The sequence below is a fragment of the Triticum aestivum genome, chromosome 2B (assembly GCF_018294505.1).
Source record: "Triticum aestivum cultivar Chinese Spring chromosome 2B, IWGSC CS RefSeq v2.1, whole genome shotgun sequence".
In the NCBI taxonomy this organism is placed as follows: Eukaryota; Viridiplantae; Streptophyta; class Magnoliopsida; order Poales; family Poaceae; genus Triticum; species Triticum aestivum.
This window is the reverse complement of record NC_057798.1, coordinates 236,945,483-236,971,487: the sequence shown is the minus strand read 5'-3', so window position 1 is coordinate 236,971,487 and position 26,005 is coordinate 236,945,483.

Sequence of the window (26,005 nt, the reverse complement as noted above, 5' to 3'; positions counted from 1 at the left end):
GCCATGTTATTTTGAGAAGACATGATTGCTTTGATTAGTATGCTTGAAGTGTTACTATTTCTTTTATCGATATGAACTTTTATTTTGAATCATTTGGATTTAAACATTCATGCCACAATAAAGAAAATTACATTGAGAATTATGCTAGGTAGCATTCCACATCAAAAATTCTGTTTTTATCATTTACCTACTCGAGGATGAGCAGGAATTAAGCTTGGGGATGCTTCATATGTCTCCAGCGTATCTAAAATTTTTTATTGTTCCATGCTATTATATTACCCCTTTTGGATGTTTATGGGCTTTATTTTACACATTTATATCATTTTTGGGACTAACCTACTAACCGGAGGCCCAGCCCGTATTGCTGTTTTTTGCCTATTTCAGTATTTCGAAGAAAAGGAATATCAAACGGATTCCAAACGGAATGAAACCTTCGGGAGCGTGATTTTTGGAACGAACATGATTCAGAGGACTTGGAGTGCAAACCAATAAGCAGCCGAGGCGGCCACGAGATAGGAGGGAGCGCCCACCCCATCTGGGCACGCCCCCCTATCTTGTGGGCCCCTCGGGCGGCCACCGACGTACTTCTTCCTCCTATATATACCTATGTACCCCGAAAACATCCAGGGAGCCAACGAAACACAATTTCCACCACCGTAACCTTCTGTATCCGTGAGATCCCATCTTGGAGCCTTTGTCGGTGCTCCACCGGAGGGGGAATCGACCATGGAGGGCTTCTACATCAACACCATAGCCCTTCCGATGAGTTGTGATTAGTTTACCACAGACCTTCGGGTCCATAGTTATTAGCTAGGTGGCTTCTTCTCTCTTTCTGGATCACAATACAATGTTCTCCCCCTCTCTTGTGGAGATCTATTTGATGTAAACTCTTTTTGCAGTGTCTTTGTCGAGATTCGATGAATTGTGGGTTTATGATCAAGTTTATCTATGAGAAATATTTGAATCTCCTCTGAATTCTTTTATGTATGATTGAGTTATCTTTGCAAGTCTCTTCGAATTATCAGTTTGGTTTGGCCTACTAGATTGATCTTTCTTGCCATGGGAGAAGTGCTTAGCTTTGAGTTCAATCTTGCGGTGTCCTTACCCAGTGACAAAAAGGGTTGCAAGGCACGTATTGTATTGTTGCCATCGAGGATAAAAAGATGGGGTTTATATCATATTGCATGAGTTTATCCCTCTACATCATGTCATCTTGCTTAATGCGTTACACTGTTCTTTATGAACTTAATACTGTAGATTTAGGCAGGATTCGGTCGATGTGTGGAGTAATAGTAGTAGATGCAGGCAGGAGTCGGTCTACTTGTTGCAGACGTGATGCCTATATACATGATCATGCCTAGATAATCTCATAACTATTCGCTTTTCTATCAATTGCTCGACAGTAATTTGTTCACCCACCGTAATACTTATGCTATCTTGAGAGAAGCCTCTAGTGAAACCTATGGCCCCCGGGTCTATCTTTTATTGTATTTGCTTTCAATCTACTTTTATTTGCATCTTTACTTTTTGCATCTATAATATAAAATACCAAAAATATATTTATCTTCTCATACAACCCCTTTATTGCGTTGGTTGCGAGTTCTTTGTTTGTTTGTGTAGGTGCGTGGGACTTTTGAGGAGCCTCCTACTAGATTGATACCTTGGTTCTCAAAAACTGAGGGAAATACTTACGCTACTATTGTTGCATCACCCTTTCCTCTTCAAGGAAAACCAACGCAAGCTCAAGACGTAGCACTTGCCGATCATCGGGCAAGTCAACCAAAGTCCATACTTTGTTCTCATACATGGATCCCATTTCAGATTTCATGGCCTCAAGCCATTTTGCGGAATCTGGGCTCATCATCGCTTCCTCATAGTTCGTAGGTTCGCCATGGTCAAGTAACATGACCTCTAGAATAGGATTACCGTACCACTCTGGTGCGGATCTTACTCTGGTTGACCTACCAGGTTCGGTAGTAACTTGATCTGAAGTTTCATGATCAATATCATTAGCTTCCTCACTAATTGGTGTAGGTGTCACACGAACCGGTTTCTGTGATGAACTACTTTCCAATAAGGGAGCAGGTACAGTTACCTCATCAAATTCTACTTTCCTCCCACTCACTTCTTTCGAGAGAAACTCCTTCTCTACAAAGGATCCAAATTTAGCAACAAAAGTCTTGCCTTCGGATCTGTGATAGAAGGTGTACCCAATAGTCTCCTTTGGGTATCCTATGAAGACACATTTCTCCGATTTGGGTTCGAGCTTATCAGGTTGAAGTTTTTTCACATAAGCATCATAGCCCCAAACTTTAAGAAACGACAACTTTGGTTTCTTTGCCAAACCACAGTTCATAAGGCGTCGTTTCAACGGATTTTGATGGTGCCCTATTTAACGTGAATGCATCCATCTCTAAAGCATAACCCCAAAATGATAGCGGTAAATCAGTAAGAGACATCATTGATCGCACCATATCTAGTAAAGTACGATTATGACGTTCGGACACACCATTACGTTGTGGTGTTCCGGGTGGCGTGAGTTGTGAAACTATTCCGCATTGTTTCAAATGTAGACCAAACACGTAACTCAAATATTCTCCTCCACGATCAGATCATAGAAACTTTATTTTCTTGTTACGATGATTTTCCACTTCACTCTGAAATTCTTTGTAGTTTTCAAATGTTTCAGACTTATGTTTCATTAAGTAGATATACCCATATCTGCTCAAATCATCAGTGAAGGTGAGAAAATAACAATACCCACTGTGAGCCTCAATGTTCATTGGACCACATACATAAGTATGTATGATTTCCAGTAAATCTGTTGCTTGCTCCATAGTTCCGGAGAACGGTGTTTTAGTCATGTTGCCCATGAGGCATGGTTCGCAAGTACCAAGTGATTCATAATCAAGTGATTCCAAAAGTCCATCAGTATGGAGTTTCTTCATGCGCTTTACACCAGTATGACCCAAACGGCAGTGCCACAAATAATTTGCACTATCATTATCAACTCTGCATCTTTTGGCTTCAACATTGTGAATATGTTATCTCACTACTATCGAGATTCAACAAAAATAGACCACTATTCAAGGGTGCATGGCCATAAAAGATATTACTCATATAAATAGAACAACCATTATGATTTAAATGAATAACCGTCTCGCATCAAACAAGATCCAGATATAATGTTCATGCTTAACGCTGGCACCAAATAACAATTATTCATGTCTAAAACTAATCCCGAAGGTAGATGTAGAGGTAGTGTGCCGACCGCGATCAAATCGACTTTGGAACCATTTCCCACGCGCATAGTCACCTCGTCCTTAGCCAATCTTCGCTTAATTCGTATTCCCTGTTTCGAGTTGCAAATATTAGCAACAGAACCAGTATCAAATACACAGGTGCTACTACGAGCATTAGTAAGGTACACATCAATAACATGTATATAACATATACCTTTGTTCACCTTGCCATCCTTCTTATCCGCCAAATACTTTGGGCAGTTCCGCTTCCAGTGACCAGTCCCTTTGCAGTAGAAGCACTCAGTCTCGGGCTTAGGTCCAGACTTGGGTTCCTTCTCTTGAGCGGCAACTTGCTTGCCGTTCTTCTTGAAGTTACCCTTCTTCTTTCCTTTACCCTTTTTCTTGAAACTGATGGTCTTGTTGACCATCAACACTTGATGCTCCTTCTTGATTTCTACCTCTGCAGCTTTTAGCATCGCAAAGAGCTCGGGAATAGTCTTGTTCATCCCTTGCATATTATAGTTCATCACGAAGCTCTTGTAGCTTGGTGGCAGTGATTGAAGAATTCTGTCAATGACACTATCATCGTGAAGATTAACTCCTAGTTGAATCAAGTGATTATTATACCCAGACATTTTGTGTATATGTTCACTGGCAAAACTATTCTCCTCCATCTTGCAGCTATAGAACTTATTGGAGACTTCATATCTCTCAATCCGGGCATTTGCTTGAAATATTAAATTCAACTCCTGGAACATCTCATATCCTCCATGACGTTCAAAATGTTGTTGAAGTCCCGGTTCTAAGCCGTAAAGCATGGCACACTGAACTATCGAGTAGTCATTAGCTTTGCTCTGCCAGACATTCTTAACATCGTCAGTTGCATCTGCAGCAGGCCTGGCACCCAGCGATGCTTCCAGGACATAATTCTTCTGTGCAGCAATGAGGATAATCCTCAAGTTATGGACCCAGTCCGTGTAATTGCTACCATCATCTTTCAACTTAGCTTTCTCAAGGAACGTATTGAAATTGAACGGAACAACAACACGGGCCATCTATCTACAATAACATACACAAGCAAAGATACTATCAGGTACTAAGTTCATGATAAATTAAAGTTCAATTAATCATATTACTTAAGAACTCCCACTTAGATAGACATCCCTCTAATCATCTAAGTGATCACGTGATCCAAATCAACTAAACCATGTCCGATCATCACGTGAGATGGAGTAGTTTTCAATGGTGAACATCACTATGTTGGGGAACGTTGCAGAAAATTAAAAATTTTCCTACGGTTTCACCAAGATCCATCTATGAGTTCATCTAAGCAACGAGTCATGGGAGATGCATCTACATAGCACTTTGTAGATCGCGAGCGGAAGCGTTCAAAAGAATGGGGTTGAAGTAGTCGTTCTCGTCGTGATCCTATCACCGGAGATCCTAGCGCCGAACGGACGGCACCTCCGCGTTCAACACACGTACGGAGCGGATGACGTCTCCTCCTTCTTGATCCAGCAAGGGGGAAGGAGAGGTTGATGATGATGGCTCCAGCAGCAGCACAACGGCGTGGTGGTGGTGGAGCAGCAGCACTCCGGCAGGGCTTCGCCAAGCACGTGACGGAGGAGGAAGAGGTGTAGCAGGGGGAGGGGGCGCCAGGACTTCAGGGTGCGGCTGCCCCCCTCCCCCTCCCTTTATATAGGCCCCCAGGGGGGGCGCCGGCCCTGGGAGATCCAATCTCCCAAGGGGGCGGCGGCCAAGGGGGTGGAGTGCCCCCCAAGGCAAGTGGGGCGCCCCCCCCCCCCCACCCTAGGGTTTCAACCCTAGGCACAGGGGGTGGGCCAAGGGGGGCGCACCAGCCCACTATGGGCTGGTTCCCCTCCCCACTTCAGCCCTTGGGGCCCTCCGGGATGGGTGGCCCCACCCGGTGGACCCCCTGGACCCTTCCGGTGGTCCCGGTACAATACCGGGTGGCCCCGAAACTTTCCCGATGGCCGAAATACCACTTCCTATATATAATTCTTTACCTCCTGACCATTCCGGAACTCCTCGTGATGTCCGGGATCTCATCCGGGACTCCGAACAACATTCGGTATACTGCATACTCATATTCATACAACCCTAGCGTCACCGAACCTTAAGTGTGTAGACCCTACGGGTTCGGGAGACACGTAGACATGACCGAGACGGCTCTCGGGCAATAACCAACAGCGGGATCTGGATACCCATGTTGGCTCCCACATGCTCCTCGATGATCTCATCGGATGAACCACGATGTCGAGGATTCGAACAACCCTGTATACAATTCCCTTTGTCAATCGGTACGTTACATGCCCAAGACTCGATCGTCGGTATCCCAATACCTTGTTCAGTCTCGTTACCGGCAAGTCACTTTACTCGTACCGTAATGCATGATCCCGTGACCAAACACTTGGTCACTTTGAGCTCATTATGATGATGCATTACCGAGTGGGCCCAGAGATACCTCTCCGTCATACGGAGTGACAAATCCCAGTCTCGATCCGTGTCAACCCAACAGACACTTTTGGAGATACCTGTAGTGCACCTTTATAGTCACCCAGTTACGTTGTGATGTTTGGTACACCCAAAGCACTTCTACGGTATCCGGGAGTTACATTGGAAAAGCTCTAGCAAAACGAACTACACGGTCTTGTGCTATGCTTAGGATTGGGTCTTGTCCATCACATCATTCTCCTAATGATGTGATCCCGTTGTCAATGACATCCAATGTCCATAGTCAGGAAACCATGACTATCTGTTGACCAACGAGCTAGTCAACTAGAGGCTTACTAGGGATGTATTGTGGTTTATGTATTCACACGTGTATTACGATTTCCAGATAATACAATTATAGCATGAATAAAAGACAATTATCATGAACAAGGAAATATAATAATAATCCTTTTATTATTGCCTCTAGGGCATATTTCCAACACACTATGTTGATCATATCTACTCTATGATTCATGCTCGACCTTTAGGTCTCAATGTTCCGAGGCCATATCTGCATATGCTAGGCTCGTCAAGTTTAACCTGAGTATTCTGCGTGTGTAAAACTGTCTTACACCCGTTGTATTTGAATGTAGAGCTTATCACACCCGATCATCACATGGTGTCTCAGCACAAAGAACTTTCGCAACAGTGCATACTCATGGAGAACACTTATACCTTGAAATTTACTGAGAGATCATCTTATAATGCTACCGTCAATCAAAGAAAAATAAGATGCATAAAGGATAAACATAACATGCAATCAATATAAGTGATATGATATGGCCATCATCATCTTGTGCTTGTGATCTCCATCTCCGAAGCACCGTCATGATCACCATCATCACCGGCATGATGATGTCTACTACACAACCTTCTTCTTGTAGACGTTGTTGGGCCTCCAAGTGCAGAGGTTTGTAGGACAGTAGCAAATTTCCCTCAAGTGGATGACCTAAGGTTTATCAATCCGTCGGAGGCGTAGGATGAAGATGGTCTCTCTCAAACAACCCTGCAACCAAATAACAAAAAGTCTCTTGTGTCCCCAACACACCCAATACAATGGTAAATTGTATAGGTGCACTAGTCCGGCGAAGAGATGGTGATACAAGTGCAATATGGATGGTAGATATAGGTTTTTGTAGTCTGAAAATATAAAAACAGCCAGGTAACTAATGACAAAAGTGAGCGTAAACAGTATTGCAATGGTAGAAAACCAGGCCTAAGGTTCATACTTTCATTAGTGCAAGTTCTCTCAACAATAATAACATAATTGGATCATATAACTATCCCTCAACATGCAACAAAGAGTCACTCCAAAGCCACTAATAGTAGAGAACAAACGAAGAGATTATGGTAGGGTACGAAACCACCTCAAAGTTATCCTTTCTCTTCTATCTATTCAAGAGTCCGTAGTAAAATAACATGAAGCTATTCTTTCTGTTCAATCTATCATAGAGTTCATACTAGAATAACACCTTAAGACACAAATCAACCAAAACCCTAATGTCACCTAGATACTCCATTGTCACCTCAAGTATCTGTGGGCATGATTATACGATATGCATCACACAATCTCAGATTCGTCTATTCAACCTACGCAAAGTACTTCAAAGAGTGCCCCAAAGTTTCTACCGGAGAGTCAAGACGAAAATGTGTGCCAACCCCTATGCATAGGTTCATGGGCGGAACCCGCAAGTTGATTACCAAAACATACATCAAGTGGATCACGTGATATCCCATTGTCACCACAAATAAGCACGGCAAGACATACATCAAGTGTTCTCAAATCCTTAAAGTTTCAATCTGATAAGATAACTTCAAAGGGAAAACTCAATCCATTACAAGAGAGTAGAGGGGGAGAATCATCATAAGATCCAACTATAATAGCAAAGCTCGTGATACATCAAGATCGTGCCATAGAGAGAACACAAGAGAGAGATTGATCAAACACATAGCTACTGGTACATACCCTCAGCCCCGAGGGTGAACTACTCCCTCCTCGTCATGGAGAGCGCCGGGATGATGAAGATGGCAACCGGTGAGGGATCCCCCCTCCGGGAGGGTGCCGGAACGGGCTCCTGAGAGGTTTTTGGTAGCTATAGAGGCTTGCGGCGGCGGAACTCTTGATCTATTGTTGTCTTTGATGTTTTTAGGGTATATGGGAATATATAGGCAAAAGAAGTCGGTCGGGGGAGCCTCGAGGGGCCCACGAGATAGGGGACGCGCCCCCACCCTCGTGGCCACCTCGAAGCTTCCTTAACTTCAACTCCAAGTCTCCTGGATCGCTTCCGTTCCAAAAATAACGCTCCCGAAGGTTTCATTCCGTTTGGACTCCGTTTGATATTCTTTTTCTTCGAAACACTGAAATAGGCAAGAAAACAGCAATATGGGCTGGGCCTCCGATTAATAGGTTAGTCCCCAAAATAATATAAAAGTGTATAATAAAGCATGGTAAAGGCTAGGGAATTTTTTCAACAGCGGTAAACTTTCTGTTTCAAACAGCAACATGTATACTAGAAAAATAAGCATGGTAAAGGCTATACTTGACATTTTTATTGAAAATATAGATGCAAAACATTATTATAAATAACATCAAGCAAATACTAACAAAATAAAATGATGCTCCAAGCAAAACACATATCATGTGGTGAATAAAAATATAGCTCCAAGTAAAGTTACTAATGGACGAAGACGAAAGAGAGGATGTCATCCGGGGCATCCCCAAGCTTAGGCTTTTGGTTGTCCTTGAATATTGCCTTGGGGTGCCTTGGGCATCCCCAAGCTTAGGCTCTTGCCACTCCTTATTCCATAGTCCATCGAATCTTTACCCAAAACTTGAAAACTTCACAACACAAAACTCAACAGAAAACTCGTAAGCTCCGTTAGTATAAGAAAATAAATCACCACTTAGGTACTGTTATGAACTCATTATAAATTAATATTGGTGTAATATCTACTGTATTCCAACTTCTCTATGGTTCATACCCTCCGATACTACTCATAGATTCATCAAAATAAGCAAACAGCACATAGAAAACAGAATCTGTCAAAAACAGAACAGTCTGTAGTAATCTGTATCAAACGTATACTTCTGGAACTCTAAAAATCCTACCAAATTAGTAAGTCCTAAGTAATTTGTGTACCAATCCAGAGAAAAAAGAATCATATAAAAAGCACGTTTCTGTGAATTACCAAAACTAATTTACTGGGTGCAAAAGTTTCTGATTTTCAGCAGGATCAACACAACTATCACCGTAAGCTATCCTAAAGGTCTTACTTGGCACTTTATTGAAACAAAAGCTATAAAACATGATTACTATATTAGCATAATCATGTGGACACACAAAAATAGTAAGGGTAAATATTGGGTTGTCTCCCAACAAGCGCTTTTTTTAATGCCTTTCTAGCTAGGCATGATGATGACAGTGATGCTCGCATAAAAGATAAGAATTGAAACATAACGGGAGCGTCATGAAGCATATGGCTAGCACATTTAAGTCTAACCCACTTCCTATGCACAGGGATTTTGTGAGCAAACAACTTATGGGAACAATAATCAACTAGCATAGGAAGGCAAAACAAGCATAACTTCAAGATTTTAAGCACATAGAGAGGAAACTTGATATTATTGCAATTCCTAAATGCATATGTTCCTCCCTCATAATAATTTTCAGTGGCATCATGAATAAATTCAACAATATAACCAGCACCTAAAGCATTATTTTCATGATGTACTTGCATAGAAAATTTACTACTCTCCACATAAGCAAAATTCTTCTCATGAATAGTAGTGGGAGCAAACTCAACAAAATAATTATCATGTGAGGCATAATCCAATTAAAAACTAAAATCGTGATGACAAGTTTCATGGTTATCATTATTCCTAATAGCATACAAGTCATCACAATAATCATCAAAGATAGCAACTTTGTTCTCATAATCAATTGGAACCTCTTCCGAAATAGTGGATTCATCACTAAATAAAGTCATGACCTCTCTAAATCCACTTTCATAAATATAATCATCATAAATATGAGGCATGCTTTCATCATAATAAATATTCTCATCAAAACTTGGGGGACTAAACATATCATATTCATCAAACATAGCTTCCCCAAACTTGTGGCTTTGCATATCATTAGCATCATGGATATTCAAGGAATTCATACTAACAACATTGCAATCATGCTCATCATTCAAAGATTTAGTGCCAAACATTTTATAGACTTCTTCTTCTAGCACTTGAGCACAATTTTCCTTTCCATCCTTCTCGCGTAAGATATTGAAAAGATGAAGCGTATGAGACAAACTTAACTCCATTTTTTATAGTTTTCTTTTATAAACTAAACTAGTGATAAAACAAGAAACTAAAAGATTCGATTGCAAGATCTAAAGATATACCTTCAAGCACTCACCTCCCCGGCAACGGCGCCAGAAAAGAGCTTGATGTCTACTACACAACCTTCTTCTTGTAGACGTTGTTGGGCCTCCAAGTGCAGAGGTTTGTAGGACATTAGCAAATTTCCCTCAAGTGGATGACCTAAGGTTTATCAATCCGTGGGAGGCGTAAGATGAAGATGGTCTCTCTCAAACAACCCTGCAACCAAATAACAAAAAGTCTCTTGTGTCCCCAACACACCCAATACAATGGTAAATTATATAGGTGCACAAGTTCGGTGAAGAGATGGTGATACAAGTGCAATATGGATGGTAGATATAGGTTTTTGTAATCTGAAAATATAAAAACAGCAAGGTAACTAATGATAAAAGTGAGCGTAAACGGTATTGCAATGGTAGGAAACAAGGCCTAAGGTTCATACTTTCACTAGTGCAAGTTCTCTCAACAATAATAACATAATTGGATCATAAAACTATCCCTCAACATGCAACAAAGAGTCACTCCAAAGCCACTAATAGCGGAGAACAAACAAAGAGATTATGGTAGGGTACGAAACCACCTCAAAGTTAGCCTTTCTGTTCTATCTATTCAAGAGTCCGTAGTAAAATAACATGAAGCTATTCTTTCCATTCAATCTATCATAGAGTTCATACTAGAATAACACCTTAAGACACAAATCAACCAAAACCCTAATGTCACCTAGATACTCCATTGTCACCTCAAGTATCCGTGGGCATGATTATACGATATGCATCACACAATCTCAGATTCATCTATTCAACCTACACAAAGTACTTCAAAGAGTGCCCCAGAGTTTCTACCGGAGAGTCAAGACGAAAACGTGTGCCAATCCCTATGCATAGGTTCTTGGGCGGAACCCGCAAGTTGATCACCAAAACATACATCAAGTGGATCATATGATATCCCATTGTCACCACGGATAAGCACGGCAAGACATACATCAAGTGTTCTCAAATCCTTAAAGACTCAATATGATAAGATAACTTCAAAGGGAAAACTAAATCCATTACAAGAGAGTAGAGGGGGAGAAACATCATAAGATCCAACTATAATAGCAAAGCTCGTGATACATCAAGATTGTGCCATAGAGAGAACACGAGAGAGAGAGAGAGATCAAACACATAGCTACTAGTACATACCCTCAGCCCCGAGGGTGAACTACTCCCTCCTTGTCATGGAGAGCGCCGGGATGATGAAGATGGCCACCGATGAGGGATCCCCCCTCCGGCAGGGTGCCGGAACGGGCTCCCGAGAGGATTTTGGTGGCTACAGAGGCTTGCGGCGGCGGAACTCCCGATCTATTGTTGTCTTTGATGTTTTTATGGTATATGGGAATATATAGGCGAAAGAAGTCGGTCGGGGGAGCCTCGAGGGGCCCACGAGACAGGGGGCGCGCCCGGTAGGGGGGCGCGCCCCCACCCTCATGGCCACCTCGAAGATTCCTTGACTTCAACTCCAAGTCTCCTGGATCGCTTCCGTTCCAAAAATAACGCTCCCGAAGGTTTCATTCCGTTTGGACTCCGTTTGATATTCTTTTTCTTCGAAACACTGAAATAGGCAAGAAAACAACAATATGGGCTGGGCCTCCGGTTAATAGGTTAGTCCCAAAAATAATATAAAAGTGTATAATAAAGCCCATAAACATCCAAAACAGATAATAATATAGCATGAATGCTTCATAAATTATAGATACGTTGGAGACGTATCACGCGACACCTTGATCTCCATCGTAGCATTGTTGTCGTCTCGCCAACTATTGATTCTACGACTATCGCTACCGCTTAGTGATAAAGTAAAGCAATTACAGGGCGATTGCATTCCATATAATAAAGCGACAACCATATGGCTGCTGCCAGTTGCCGATAACTTTGTTACAAAACATGATCATCTCATACAATAAAATTTAGCATCATGTCTTGACCATATCACATCACAACATGCCCTGCAAAAACAAGTTAGACGTCCTCTACTTTATTGTTGCAAGTTTTACGTGGCTGCTATGGGCTAAGCAAGAACCATTCTTACCTACGCATCAAAACCACAACGATATTTCGTCAAGTTAGTGTTTTTTTAACCTTCTCAAGGATCGGGCGTAGCCACACTCGGTTCAACTAAAGTTGGAGAAACTGACACCCGCCAGCCACCTATGTGCAAAGCACGTTTGTAGAACCAGTCTCGCGTAAGCGTACGCGTAATGTCAGTCCGGGCCACTTCATCCAACAATACCGTCGAACCAAAGTATGACATGCTGGTAAGCAGTATGACTTGTATCGCACATAACTCACTTGTGTTCTACTCGTGCATATAACATCTAGGCATAAAACCAGGCTCATATGCCACTGTTGGGGAACGTAGTAATTTCAAAAAAAATCCTACGCACATGCAAAATCATGGTGATGCATAGCAATGAGAGGGGAGAGTGTTGTCCATGTACCCTCGTAGACCGAAAGCGGAAGCGTTAGCACAACGCGGTTGATGTAGTCGTACGTCTTCACAATCCGACCGATCAAGTACCGAACGTACGGCACCTCCGAGTTCAGCACACGTTCAACTCGATGACGTCCCACGAACTCCGATCCAGCAGAGCTTTGCGGGAGAGTTCCGTCAGCACGACGGCGTGATGACGGTGTTGATGATGCTACCGACGCAGGGCTTCGCCTAAGTACGCTATGATATTACCGAGGTGCAATATGGTGGAGGGGGCACCGCACATGGCTAAGAGATCAATGATCAATTGTTGTGTCTAGAGGTGCCCCCTGCCCCCGTATATAAAGGAGCAAGGGGGGAGGCGGCCGGCCTAGGAGGAGGGCACACCAAGGGGGGAGTCCTACTCCCACCGGGAGTAGGGCTCCTCCTTTCCTTGTAGTAGTAAGAGAAGGGGGAAAGGGAGAGAGAGAGAGAGGAAGGAAAGGGGGGCACCGCCCCCCCTCCATGTCCAATTCGGACTAGAGGGGGAGGGGGCGCGCGGCCTGCGCTGGCCGCCCCTCCTCTTCTCCACTAGGACCCATGAGGCCCAATAAACCCCTCGGGGTGTTCCGGTAACCCCCGATACTCCGGTATATGTCCAAAACCATTCCGGTGTCCGAACATAGTCATCCAATATATCAATCTTTATGTCTCGACCATTTTGAGACTCCTTGTCATGTCTGTGATCATATCCGGGACTCCGAACTACCTTCGGTACATCAAAACACAAAAACTCATAATATCGATCGTCACCAAACTTTAAGCATGCGGACCCTACGGGTTCGAGAATTATGCAGACATGACCGAGACTCGTTTCCGGTCAATAACCAATAGTGGAACCTGGATGCTCGTATTGGTTCCCACATATTCTACGAAGATCTTTATCGGTCAAACCGCATAACTACATATGTTGTTCCCTTTGTCATCGGTATGTTACTTGCCCGAGATTCGACCGTCGATATCTCAATACCTAGTTCAATCTCGTTACCGGCAAGTCTCTTTACTCGTTATGTAATGCATCATCCCACAACTAACTCATTAGTCACATTGCTTGCAAGGCTTATAGTGATGTGCATTACCGAGAGGGCCTAGAGATACCTCTCCGACAATCGGAGTGACAAATCCTAATCTCGAAATACGCCAACTCAACAAGTACCTTCGGAGACACCTGTAGAGCTCCTTTATAATCACCCAGTTATGTTGTGACATTTGGTAGCACACAAAGTGTTCCTCCGGTAAACGGGAGTTGCATAATCTCATAGTCATAGGAACATGTATAAGTCATGAAGAAAGCAATAGCAACATACTAAACGATCAAGTGCTAAGCTAACAGAATGGGTCAAGTCAATCACATCATTCTCCTAATGATGTGATCCCGTTAATTAAATGACAACTCATGTTTATGGCTAGGAAACTCAACCATCTTTGATCAACGAGCTAGTCGAGTAGAGGCATACTAGTGACACTATGTTTGTCTATGTATTCACACATGTATTATGTTTCCGGTTAATACAATTCTAGCATGAATAATAAACATTTATCATGATATGAGGAAATAAATAATAACTTTATTATTGCCTATAGGGCATATTTCCTTCACATAGCTGCTTCGGAAGCAGCATAAGAAGTAGTCTAGACGAAGGAGTTTATCACTGACCTAGGAGTGATTCCCAATGCGTCGGGCCCGACGACTCTCTTTTGTGACAACACTGGAGCTATTGCCCTTGCCAAGGATCCCAGGTTTCACAAGAAGACCAAGCACATCAAGCGTCGCTTCAACTCCATTCATGAATATATTCAAGATGGAGACATAGATATTTGTAAAGTGCACACGGATCTGAATGTCGCAGATTCGTTGACTAAACCTCTTCCACGAGTAGAACATGATCAGCACCAGAACTCTATGGGTGTTCGATTCATCACAATGTAACTAGATTATTGACTCTAGTGCAAGTGGGAGACTATTGGAAATATGCCCTAGAGGCAATAATAAAATACTTATTATTACATTTCCTTGTTCATGATAATTGTCTATTGTTCATGCTATAATTGTATTAACCGGAAACCATAATACATGTGTGAACGCATAGACTACAATATGTCCCTAGTGATCCTCTAGTTGACTAGCTCATTGATCGATAGATGGTTGTGGTTTCCTGACCATGGACATTGGATGTCGTTGATAACGGGATCACATCATTAGGAGAATGATGTGATGGACAAGACCCAATCGTAAGCATAGCACAAGATTGCATAGTTCGTTTGCTAGATCTTTTCTAATGTCAAGTATCATTTCCTTAGATCATGAGATTGTGCAACTCCCGGATACCGTAGGAATTCTTTGGGTGTATCAAGCATCACAACGTAACTGGGTGTGTATAAAGGTGCACTACAAGTATCTCCGAAAGTGTCTGTTGAGTTGGCACGAATAGAGACTGGGATTTGTCACTCCATATGACGGAGAGGTATCTCTAGGCCCACTTAGTAATGCATCATCATAATGAGCTCAATGTGACTAACGAGTTAGCCATGGGATCATGTGTTTCGGAACGAGTAAAGAGACTTGTCGGTAACAAGATTGAACAAGGTATAGGGATACCAACGATCGAATCTCGGGCAAGTAACATACCGATGGACAAAGGGAATTGTATATGGGATTGATTGAATCCCCGACATCGTGGTTCATCCGATGAGATCATCGTGGAACATGTGGGAGCCAATATGGGTATCCAGATCCCGCTATTGGTTATTGCCCGAAGAGGCATCTCGGTCATGTATGCATGGTTCCCGAACCCGTAGGGTCTACACACTTAAGGTTCGGTGACGCTAGAGTTCTAATGGGAATTGTATGTGGTTACCAAAAGTTGGACGTCACGAGGAGTTTCGGAATGGTCCAGAGGTAAAGATTTATATATGGGAAGTCCTATTTTGGCCACCGGAAAATGTTCACGATTTTTCGTTATTGTACCGGGAAAGTTCTAGAAGGTTCCGGAGTGGGTCCCACATGCATGGGGGGACCCAAATGAACGTGGGTAGTGGGAGCAAGGCCCCACACTCCTGGTCAAGGCGCACCAAGATCCCCCCTTAGAAGGAATAAGATCATATCCCGAAGGGATAAGATAAAGATCCCTAAAAAGGGGGTAACAATCGCTGGGGAAGGGAAAGGATGAGATTTATTTCCTACCACCTTTGTAAACGCCCCAATGGACTTAGAGGGAAAGAAACTAGCCCCCTATACCCCTATATATAGTGGGGAGGCGCATGGGAGCTACACCCCTTGCCCCTGGCGCAGCCCTCCCCTTCCAACTCCTCCTCCTCCTCCATTGAGCGTAGCGAAGCTCTACCGGAGAACCACGAGCTCCACCACCATGCCGTCGTGCTACCGGATTTCTCCCTCAACTTATACTCTCCCCTTGTTGGATCTATGAAAGCACAAGTGCTCCCTAGGTGGTTTTGGTAATTAATGTCAACATATCTCTTGTTGGACTAACACTTTTATCTAGTATATTTCAAACAAGTAAGACAATGGAGTGGCATGGACTAAAGGATGTGGGGACTCCTTCAAGATGCTAAGGACAAAGGATTGGCTCAAGCTTCAAGCTCAAGACTCTTCATTTTACATTTCAGTGATCCAAGATCACACTGAGTCTATAGGAAAAGCCAATACTATCAAGGAGGGATGAGGTGTTGCTTAATGAGCCTCTTGCTTCATGTGCTTAGTGATATGCTCCAAAACCCTCAGCTACTTTCTCACATCCACATTTGTCTTAAATCTAAAGTCAAACTCGGCCCCACTGATTCTTTCTATCCGGCGCCATCGAGTTTGGATATCTTAGCCACTGCCACAAACCCTAAGCAAATCGGTCTCACCGATAGGGATCTCGGTCTCACCGAGATGGGATTGTAATCTCTCTGTGTATGTCCATTATCAAAATTGGTCTCACCGAGTTTGAGCAATCGATACTACCGAGATTACAATGCAAACTTCCTGGTTGACTCATTACCAAAATCGGTCCCCCCGAGTTTGATAATCGGTCCAACCGAGTTTGCCTGACCAACTCTTTGGTTAGCTAATTACCAAAATCGGTCCTACCGAGTTTGTGTAATCGGTCTCACTGAGATTACGTTATGCCCTAACCCTGATCATATCGGTCCTACCAAGTTACATTTCGGTCCCACCAAAAACCCTAACGGTCACATTGTTTACTGAGTCGGTCCGACCGAGTTTGTTGATTCGGTCCCACCAAGTTTGGTAAATTGTGTGTAACGGTTAGATTTTGTGTGGAGGCTATATATACCCCTCCACCTCCTCTTCATTCGTGGAGAGAGCCATCAGACTAAACCTACATTTCCAGCATCCTATTTCTGAGAGAGAACTACCTACTCATGTGTTGAGGCCAAGATATTCCATTCCTACCATATGAATCTTGATCTCTAGCCTTCCCCAAGTTGCTTTCCACTCAAATCCTCTTCCCACCAGATCCAAATCCTATGAGAGAGAGTTGAGTGTTGGGGAGACTATCATTTGAAGCACAAGAGCAAGGAGTTCATCATCAATGCACCATTTGTTACTTCTTGGAGAGTGGTGTCTCCTAGATTGGCTAGGTGTCACTTGGGAGCCTCCAACAAGATTGTGGGGTTGAACCAAGGAGTTTGTAAGGGCAAGGAGATCGCCTACTTCATGAAGATCTACCGCTAGTGAGGCAAGTCCTTCGTGGGCGACGACCATGGTGGGATAGACAAGGTTGCTTCTTCGTGGACCCTTCGTGGGTGGAGCCCTCCGTGGACTCGCGCAACCGTTACCCTTCGTGGGTTGAAGTCTCCATCAACGTGGATGTACGATAGCACCACCTATCGGAACCATGCCAAAAACATCTGTGTCTCCAATTGCGTTTGAATCCTCCAAAACCCTTCCCTTTACATTCTTGCAAGTTGCATGCTTTATTTTCCGCTGCTCATATACCCTTTGCATGCTTTCTTGCTATGTGTTGTGAATGTTAAACTTGTGTCTAAACTCCACTTAAACTTTTAAAAGGCTAAAAACTGCAACTTTGGTACATAGTGTCTAATCACCCCCCTTTAGACACCTTTTCTAAAGGTCCTACAGGTGGTATCAGAGCATTGGTCTCCATTTCTTTAGTTTAATCACCATTGGAGGAAGATGGATGAGTCTACTTTGGGGAGTCTTAGACATAAAGTGCCTATTCTTGATGGAGAGTATTTTCATGAGTGGAAAAATGAGATGCTTGTAATTTTCAATCAATATCATTTGAACAAGTACATTGCTAGTCCTTGTGCACCTTGTGTTGATCCTATGCATCCTACCCTTGATGAGTCAATTAACATGATTAGGAATGTTATAACTGTTAATCTTATCACTAGAGGCTTGCCTAGAAACCTGATTATAAAACTGCCTACTCTTGAGTGTGCCTACACTATATGGAAATTTCTTGAGGAACGATTTCCTGATTATTCTTTGAAAAATCTTGATGAAATTCTCCGTAAGTCTATTGCTTTGAGTAAGATGAATACTAGTGATCCTATGTTTGGTGATCGTCTTTTTGAGCTTACAAACCTTATGTGTGCCAAAGGAAATGTTGGTATTATTAGTGATATTACTTCCGAAGCTATAGAAATTCATAGACAAGATCATTGTCAAAATCACTCTAACGAATCACCCTCTCTAGGACTTGATCCACCACATGACGATGTTGAACATGGATACTATGATGAGGATCATGATAGTGACTTTGATCTTGATGATGCAATGAGACATTTTGGTCTTATGGCAAATATTCGGGGATACATGTCAGGAGGAAAGGAATGGGTCCTTGACAGTGGATGTACCGATCACAAGACCGGAGATAAAGACATGTTTCGTGAGCTTGCTGATAATGATAGTCCTCGAAAGTATGTCACTTTCGGTGACAACTCAAAGGGTAAGGTGGTTGGCCTTGGTAAGGTGGCCATCTCACATGATAGCTCCATACAAAATGTCATGCTCATTTAATCTCTTGGATACAACTTACTTTCAGTATCTAGACTTGCTGACTTTGGTTTCAATGTCTTATTTACTGAAGTTGATTGCCAAGTGTTTCGTCGAGACAATCATAAAATGGTCTTTACCGGCATCCGTAGAGGTGATCTATACATTGTTGATTTCACTAAAAAGGCTCAACCTAAAACTTTCTTCATTGCTAAATCCTCAAAAGTTTGGTTATGGCATAGACGACTAGGTCACGTTGGCATGAGAAACCTTGACAAGCTTATTAAAGGAAATCATATCCTTGGAGTTAACAATGTCATATTTGATAAGAATAGACTTTGCAGTGCTTGTCAAGCAGGTAAACAGGTTGGAGGAAGGCATCCCGTGAAGAACATCATGACCACAAATAGGCCACTTGAGCTACTTCACATGGATCTCTTTGGTCCCAACTCTTACAAGAGTCTCGGTGGAAATTCTTTTGGTATAGTTATAGTTGATGATTTTTCCAGATTTACGTGGGTGTTCTTTCTCAATGATAAATCGCAGGTCCAAAAGATCTTCAAGAACTTCGCTAGGAAGGCCGAAAATCAATTTGAAGTGAAGATCAAGAAGGTTCGCAGCGACAACGGAACAGAGTTCAAGAATGCTAATGTGGACACCTTTCTTGATGAAGAAGGGATTTCACACAAGTTCTCGGCTACGTACACACCTCAACAAAATGGAGTTGTTGAGAGGAAGAACCAGACGCTGATCAAAATGGCGAGAACGATGCTTGATGAGTACAAGACGCCGAAGCACTTTTGGGCAGAAGCGGTTGAGACAGCTTGTCATGCAACAAATCGCTTGTATCTTCACAAGCTACTCGGCAAGACGGAATACGAGCTCCTCACCGGTAACAAACCCCAAGTTGGATACTTTCGAGTATTCGGCTCAAAGTGCTACATTCTTGATAAGCATCGTCGTTCTAAATTTGCTCCTAAGTCTCATGAAGGATTCCTACTAGGTTATGGATCAAACTCTCACACTTACCGTGTCTACAACAATTTCACCCGAAAGGTTGAAGAGACGGTAGATGTGAAGTTTGATGAATCTAACGGCTCGCAAGTAGAGAAATTGCCAATTGATGTAGGAGACAAAGATCCTTCGGAAGCAATCCAAGACTTGTCTATTGGCAAGGTTCGTCCAACGGAGGTGAAGGAGAGTACCTCGTCTGTCCAAGTGGAAGCTTCTACTTCACGACAAGGTGAACCAAGAGTTGATACGGAAGCATCCACAAGTGCGACACACCAAGATGAAGGAAACGAGGAAGTGCATCAAGATGAATGTCAACGACCTCCTTCTCCACCACGACAAGAGAACGAAAACGCCAACAGTGAAGAAGGCCAAGAAGAAGAACAAGATGAAGAAGATGTTCAACGAAGATCCAAGCAAAAGCTTTCACGAGTTCGAGCAAGAATTGCTAAAGACCATCTCGTCGAGCAGATCTACAATGATATTCAAACCGGGAGAATCACTCGCTCTAAAACTCGTTTAGCTAACTTTTGTGAAAACTATTCTTTCATCTCTAGCATTGAACCTATGAAGGTCAAAGAAGCATTGGAAGATTCGGATTGGATAAATGCTATGCATGAAGATCTACACAACTTTGAGAGGAACCAAGTTTGGACATTGGTTGAGAAGCCCGACAACAACCACAACATCATCGGTACCAAATGGGTGTTTCACAACAAGCAAGATGAAGATGGACAAGTAGTTCGCAACAAAGCACGTCTCGTCGCCCAAGGCTACAAACAAGTCGAAGGTATGGACTATGGTGAGACTTATGCTCCCGTTGCTAGACTTGAGTCTATTCGCATCTTACTTGCCTATGCTAATCACCATGATATCACATTGTACCAAATGGACATTAAAAGTGCTTTTCTAAATGGTGAAATAGAGGAGGAAGTTTATGTTAAACAACCTCCCGGCTTTGTCAATCCTAAGAAACCCAATCATGTTTACAAACTTCACAAAGCTCTTTATGGTCTTAAACAAGCTCCTAGAGCATGGTATAAATGCTTGACCAAGTTCCTTATTGAAAAAGGTTTTGAAATTGGGAAAATTGATTCTACTCTTTTTACTAAAAGGGTTAATGGTGAACTATTTGTGTGCCAGATCTATGTTGATGATATTATATTTGGTTCAACTAACCCTCATTTTAGTGAGAAGTTTGGGAAGCTAATGTCGGAGAAGTTTGAGATGTCAATGATGAGTGAACTCAAATTCTTTCTTGGGTTGCAAATCAAGCAAACTAAGGAAGGTACTTTTGTCTCTCAAACGAAGTACACTAAGGACTTATTCAAGAAGTTCAATATGCAAGAATGCAAAGGTATGTCTACACCCATGCCTACTAGTGGACATCTTGATTTGACCAAAGATGGTGAACCGGTCGATCAAAAGGTTTATCGCTCCATGATTGGTTCATTGTTATATCTATGTGCTTCACGTCCCGATATTATGCTAAGTGTGTGCATGTGTGCGCGATATCAAGCTGCTCCTAAAGAATGTCATCTTAAGGCTGTGAAAAGGATAGTGAGATACTTAATCCATACACCAAATTTTGGCATTTGGTATCCTAAGAGGGCCTCTTTCGATCTTGTTGGCTACTCCGACTCGGACTATGCCGGAGACAAGGTTGATAGAAAGTCCACTTCGGGTACTTGTCAATTTCTTGGTAGATCTCTTGTGTCTTGGTCTTCCAAGAAACAAAAGTCGGTATCCTTATCCACCGCCGAAGCGGAATACATTGCCGCTGGTTCATGTTGTGCTCAATTACTTTGGATGACTCAAACTCTTAAAGATTATGGGATACATGTGAAACATGTTCCATTGCTTTGTGACAATGAAAGTGTTATCAAAATTGGTCATAATCCTGTGCAACATTCTCGAACTAAGCATATTAAAGTTCGACACCATTTCATTCGAGATCATGTTGCTAAGGGTGACATTGATCTTAAGCATGTTCGCACCGAAAAGCAATTAGCGGATATATTCACTAAACCTCTTGATGAGAAAGTGTTTTGCAGGTCGAGAGGAGAATTGAACATCATTGATGCTTCAAACTTGGAGTAGAAACTCCATTGGATACATGCAAGACATGAGCTTATGACTAATCCCTGATATTTCTCTTATGATGAAAATCTTATGTCTTGGACATATTTGTATCTTGCATGTTATCTAACCCATGTAGGTACTTGGTTGAATCAAATTCCATGAGGTTGTAACCTACTCATATCTTGAGCAATCTCTACATCACCAAGTCTCTACACAAGGTGGTTGAAGCCAAGGAAGCACGAAACCATTTAAACATATCCTTTGACAAATTCTATGTTAAGCTTCATGATTGTCATTTTTGGATACACAAGTGCTCTTCCTTGCAAGAACTAACCCATGTAGGTAGATGGACTCAAATTCCAAGTGGTGCTCCAAATTCTTGATGAGCTACATCAACCTCGAGCAACTCACACAAGTTTAACTACATGATCAACACCACCAACCAAGGTATGTTATTCCATCTTAGAGAAGCTTTACTCCGAGACATGAGCTAAAGCAACTCGACAAGATGTGAATACATCAAGATGCTTAAACGAAAAATGGCAACCCCATTTTGAGCTTAAACAATGAGTATGGCCTATGATCAAGTGATCTCACTTGACTCCTAAGTCAATATACTCTAACATAGGTGACTTTGTCGCCGACCATCTCTAGATGAAGTTCTCTTGTGTTTTCTTCTGTGTTTTTGCATTTGTTTCATGCATATTTGTTTCCCCTTTCAAAAACGATGAGTATTTCTCAAGGATCCCAGATGCTTATTTGCATTAGTTTGCATTAGCTATGTTCATTTATATCTTTCAGCTCTGATTTTCTGTTCCCTATCTTCTCCCAGTATCCCATGTTAGATTCAGGGGGAGCAAGACATCTAAGGGAAAGAAATCATTTAAATTCATTGCATATCTTTACTCTTGGGGACATGTCTAATCAATTGTGGTACATAGTACTCACTCTCTACATGTCATCCCAGTCTTGGTATTCTTGTGGTTTCTTCCGTTTACTCTGGCTAGTAGATGCATCTGTGTTATCTGACCTTGTTTACACAGGTTCATTCCATCCTAAGCCTACTCAAGACTACAAGGTAAGTATATGCATCACAATCATGTGTATGAGGAATTCTTGCTGATGTACATATTGTTTGCAAGAAGGACTCATGGGCATGAAGGTATTTCCTTTAATATTTTCTTTTGCTTTGATGCATATGGCCAAGATACATGTAACACATTGCCTGCTCTATCATGGTTATGCTCTTACATGCTTCTATATTTCATATTCACATGATTGCATACATGTAGGGGGAGCCTATGCTTGTTACATGTCTTTCCAAAGCTTTACATGCTATTCTTTATATCCTTATATAAAGCTTTGATGTATGTTGTCATAAATTACCAAAAAGGGGGAGATTGAAAGCACAAGTGCTCCCTAGGTGGTTTTGGTAATTAATGTCAACATATCTCTTGTTGGACTAACACTTTTATCTAGTATATTTCAGACAAGTTCAATAATGGAGTGGCATGGACTAAAGGATGTGGGAACTCCTTCAAGATGCTAAGGACAAAGGATTGGCTCAAGCTTCAAGCTCAAGACTCTTCATTTTACATTTCAGTGATCCAAGATCACATTGAGTCTATAGGAAAAGCCAATACTATCAAGGAGGGATGAGGTGTTGCTTAATGAGCCTCTTGCTTCATGTGCTTAGTGATATGCTCCAAAACCCTCAACTACTTTCTCACATCCACATTTGTCCTAAACCTAAAGTTAAACTCGGCCCCACTGATTCTTTCTATCCGGCGCCACCGAGTTTGGATATCTTAGCCACTGCCACAAACCCTAAGCAAATCGGTCTCACTGATAGGGATCTCGGTCTCACCGAGATGGGATTGTAATCTCTCTGTGTATGTCCATTATCAAAATCGGTCTCACCGAGTTTGAGCAATCGATACTACCGAGATTACAATGCAAACTTCCTGGTTGACTCATTACCAAAATTGGTCCCACCGAGTTTGATAATCGGTCCAACCGAGTTTGCCTGACCAACTCTCTGGTTAGCTAATTACGAAAATCGGTCCTACCGAGTTTGTGTAATCGGTCTCACCGACATTACGTTATGCCCTAACCCTAATCATATCGGTCCTACCGAGTTGCATTTCGGTCCCACCGAAAACCCTAACGGTCACATTGTTTACTGAGTCGGTCTGATCGAGTTTGTTGATTCGGTCCCATCGAGTTTGGTAAATTGTGTGTAACGGTTAGATTTTGTGTGGAGGCTATATATACCCCTCCACCTCCTCTTCATTCGTGGAGAGAGCCATCAGACTAAACCTACACTTCCAGCATCCTATTTCTGAGAGAGAACTACCTACTCATGTGTTGAGGCCAAGATATTCCATTCCTACCATATGAATCTTGATCTCTAGCCTTCCCCAAGTTGCTTTCCACTCAAATCCTCTTTCCACCAGATCCAAATCCTATGAGAGAGAGTTGAGTGTTGGGGAGACTATCATTTGAAGCACAAGAGCAAGGAGTTTATCATCAACGCACCATTTTTTACTTCTTGGAGAGTGGTGTCTCCTAGATTGGCTAGGTGTCACTTGGGAGCCTCCGACAAGATTGTGGAGTTGAACCAAGGAGTTTGTAAGGGCAAGGAGATCGCCTACTTCGTGAAGATCTACCGCTAGTGAGGCAAGTCCTTCGTGGGCGACGGCCATGGTGGGATAGACAAGGTTGCTTCTTCGTGGACCCTTCGTGGGTGGAGCCCTCCGTGGACTCGCGCAACCGTTACCCTTCGAGGGTTGAAGTCTCCATCAACGTGGATGTACGATAGCACCACCTATCGGAACCACGCCAAAAACATCTGTGTCTCCAATTGCGTTTGAATCCTCCAAAACCCTTCCCTTTACATTCTTGCAAGTTGCATGCTTTATTTTCCGCTGCTCATATATTCTTTGCATGCTTGCTTGCTATGTGTTGTGAATGTTAAACTTGTGCCTGAACTCCACTTAAACTTTAAAAAGGCTAAAAACTGCAACTTTGGTACATAGTGTCTAATCACCCCCCCCTCTAGACACCTCTTCTCAAGGTCCTACAATCTACAAGGAGGAGACGTCTCCGGGTTGTACGTGTGTTGAACGCGGAGGCGCCGTCCGCGGATCTTCCGCGATTTGAATCCCCGCGAGTACGACTCCATCAACCACGTTATTGTAACGCTTCCGCTTAGCGATCTTCAAGGGTATGAAGATGCACTCCCTCTCTCTCGTTGCTAGCATCTCCTATATTGATCTTGGTGACATGTAGGAATTTTTTTTGAATTATTACTATGTTCCCCAACAGTTACTCCCCGCCGTGACTAGTCTAATGCATTAGGTTGGCCATAGTGGGGGTACCTTAGCTAGTATCATGCATTTGAGAATAGCAAACACGCTGATGTGGTGAAAAATTAAAGAAGAGAGAGGGGGTTAGAGTAACATAGGAAGATATCGTACCATATTAAATGCTATGCTACTTTATGTCATGCATGGCAATAAATAAGATACTCTATGATACTACTCCCTCCGTTCGGGTTTATTAGGCCTAAAGATAACTTCTCTTAGACCAAGACATATAGTAATTTGCTCACATTAATTTTTCTATTCCACTCCTAATGCACTCTCTCACATGCATGCAGCCAATGAAAAAACACACATGAAGTGTATTGATTTTCCAGCCATGGCATCAACAACAATGGCTTTTAATGCAACCAATGAAATGGTTGCATGCATGCACCTTTCCAAAGCAGGGCCTTATAAAAGGGGACATGCTTGTGATGCTGAGAGGTCTAATAAATCCGGACGGAGGGAGTATGCACTATGAAGGTCATACACTAGTATCATACGCATGACACTAGTATATGACACTCTCCACTAGAAGTAGTCTTATAGAAACAAGCCAATTAATGCCCGGGATGTGCATGCATGAGCTAATTACACATAATAAATGGCATGCGTAAGGGGTACTTCATGATCATTCGTGTGCATTTGAATGTATGCATGAGTCTTTCCTTCTCCTCAAGAAAAGTCTTCTTTCTCTTTCCGTCGGCACCGTCGTCAATCCGCACCATCTCCGATGGCCTTTGGGTCGTCGAGGTGCAGAGGATCTAGGCCCCCCGTCGGAGGGAGGGGCCCCGTTCTCATTTTGTTAGGTTCAACGTCTTGGTTGGGGTTGTATGGCGGTGGCGATGTCTCTCGGTAGGAATAATGTCTCCCACACCCTATCCACGCCGCATTCCCGTCCTAATGGTGCAGATAGCGTTGT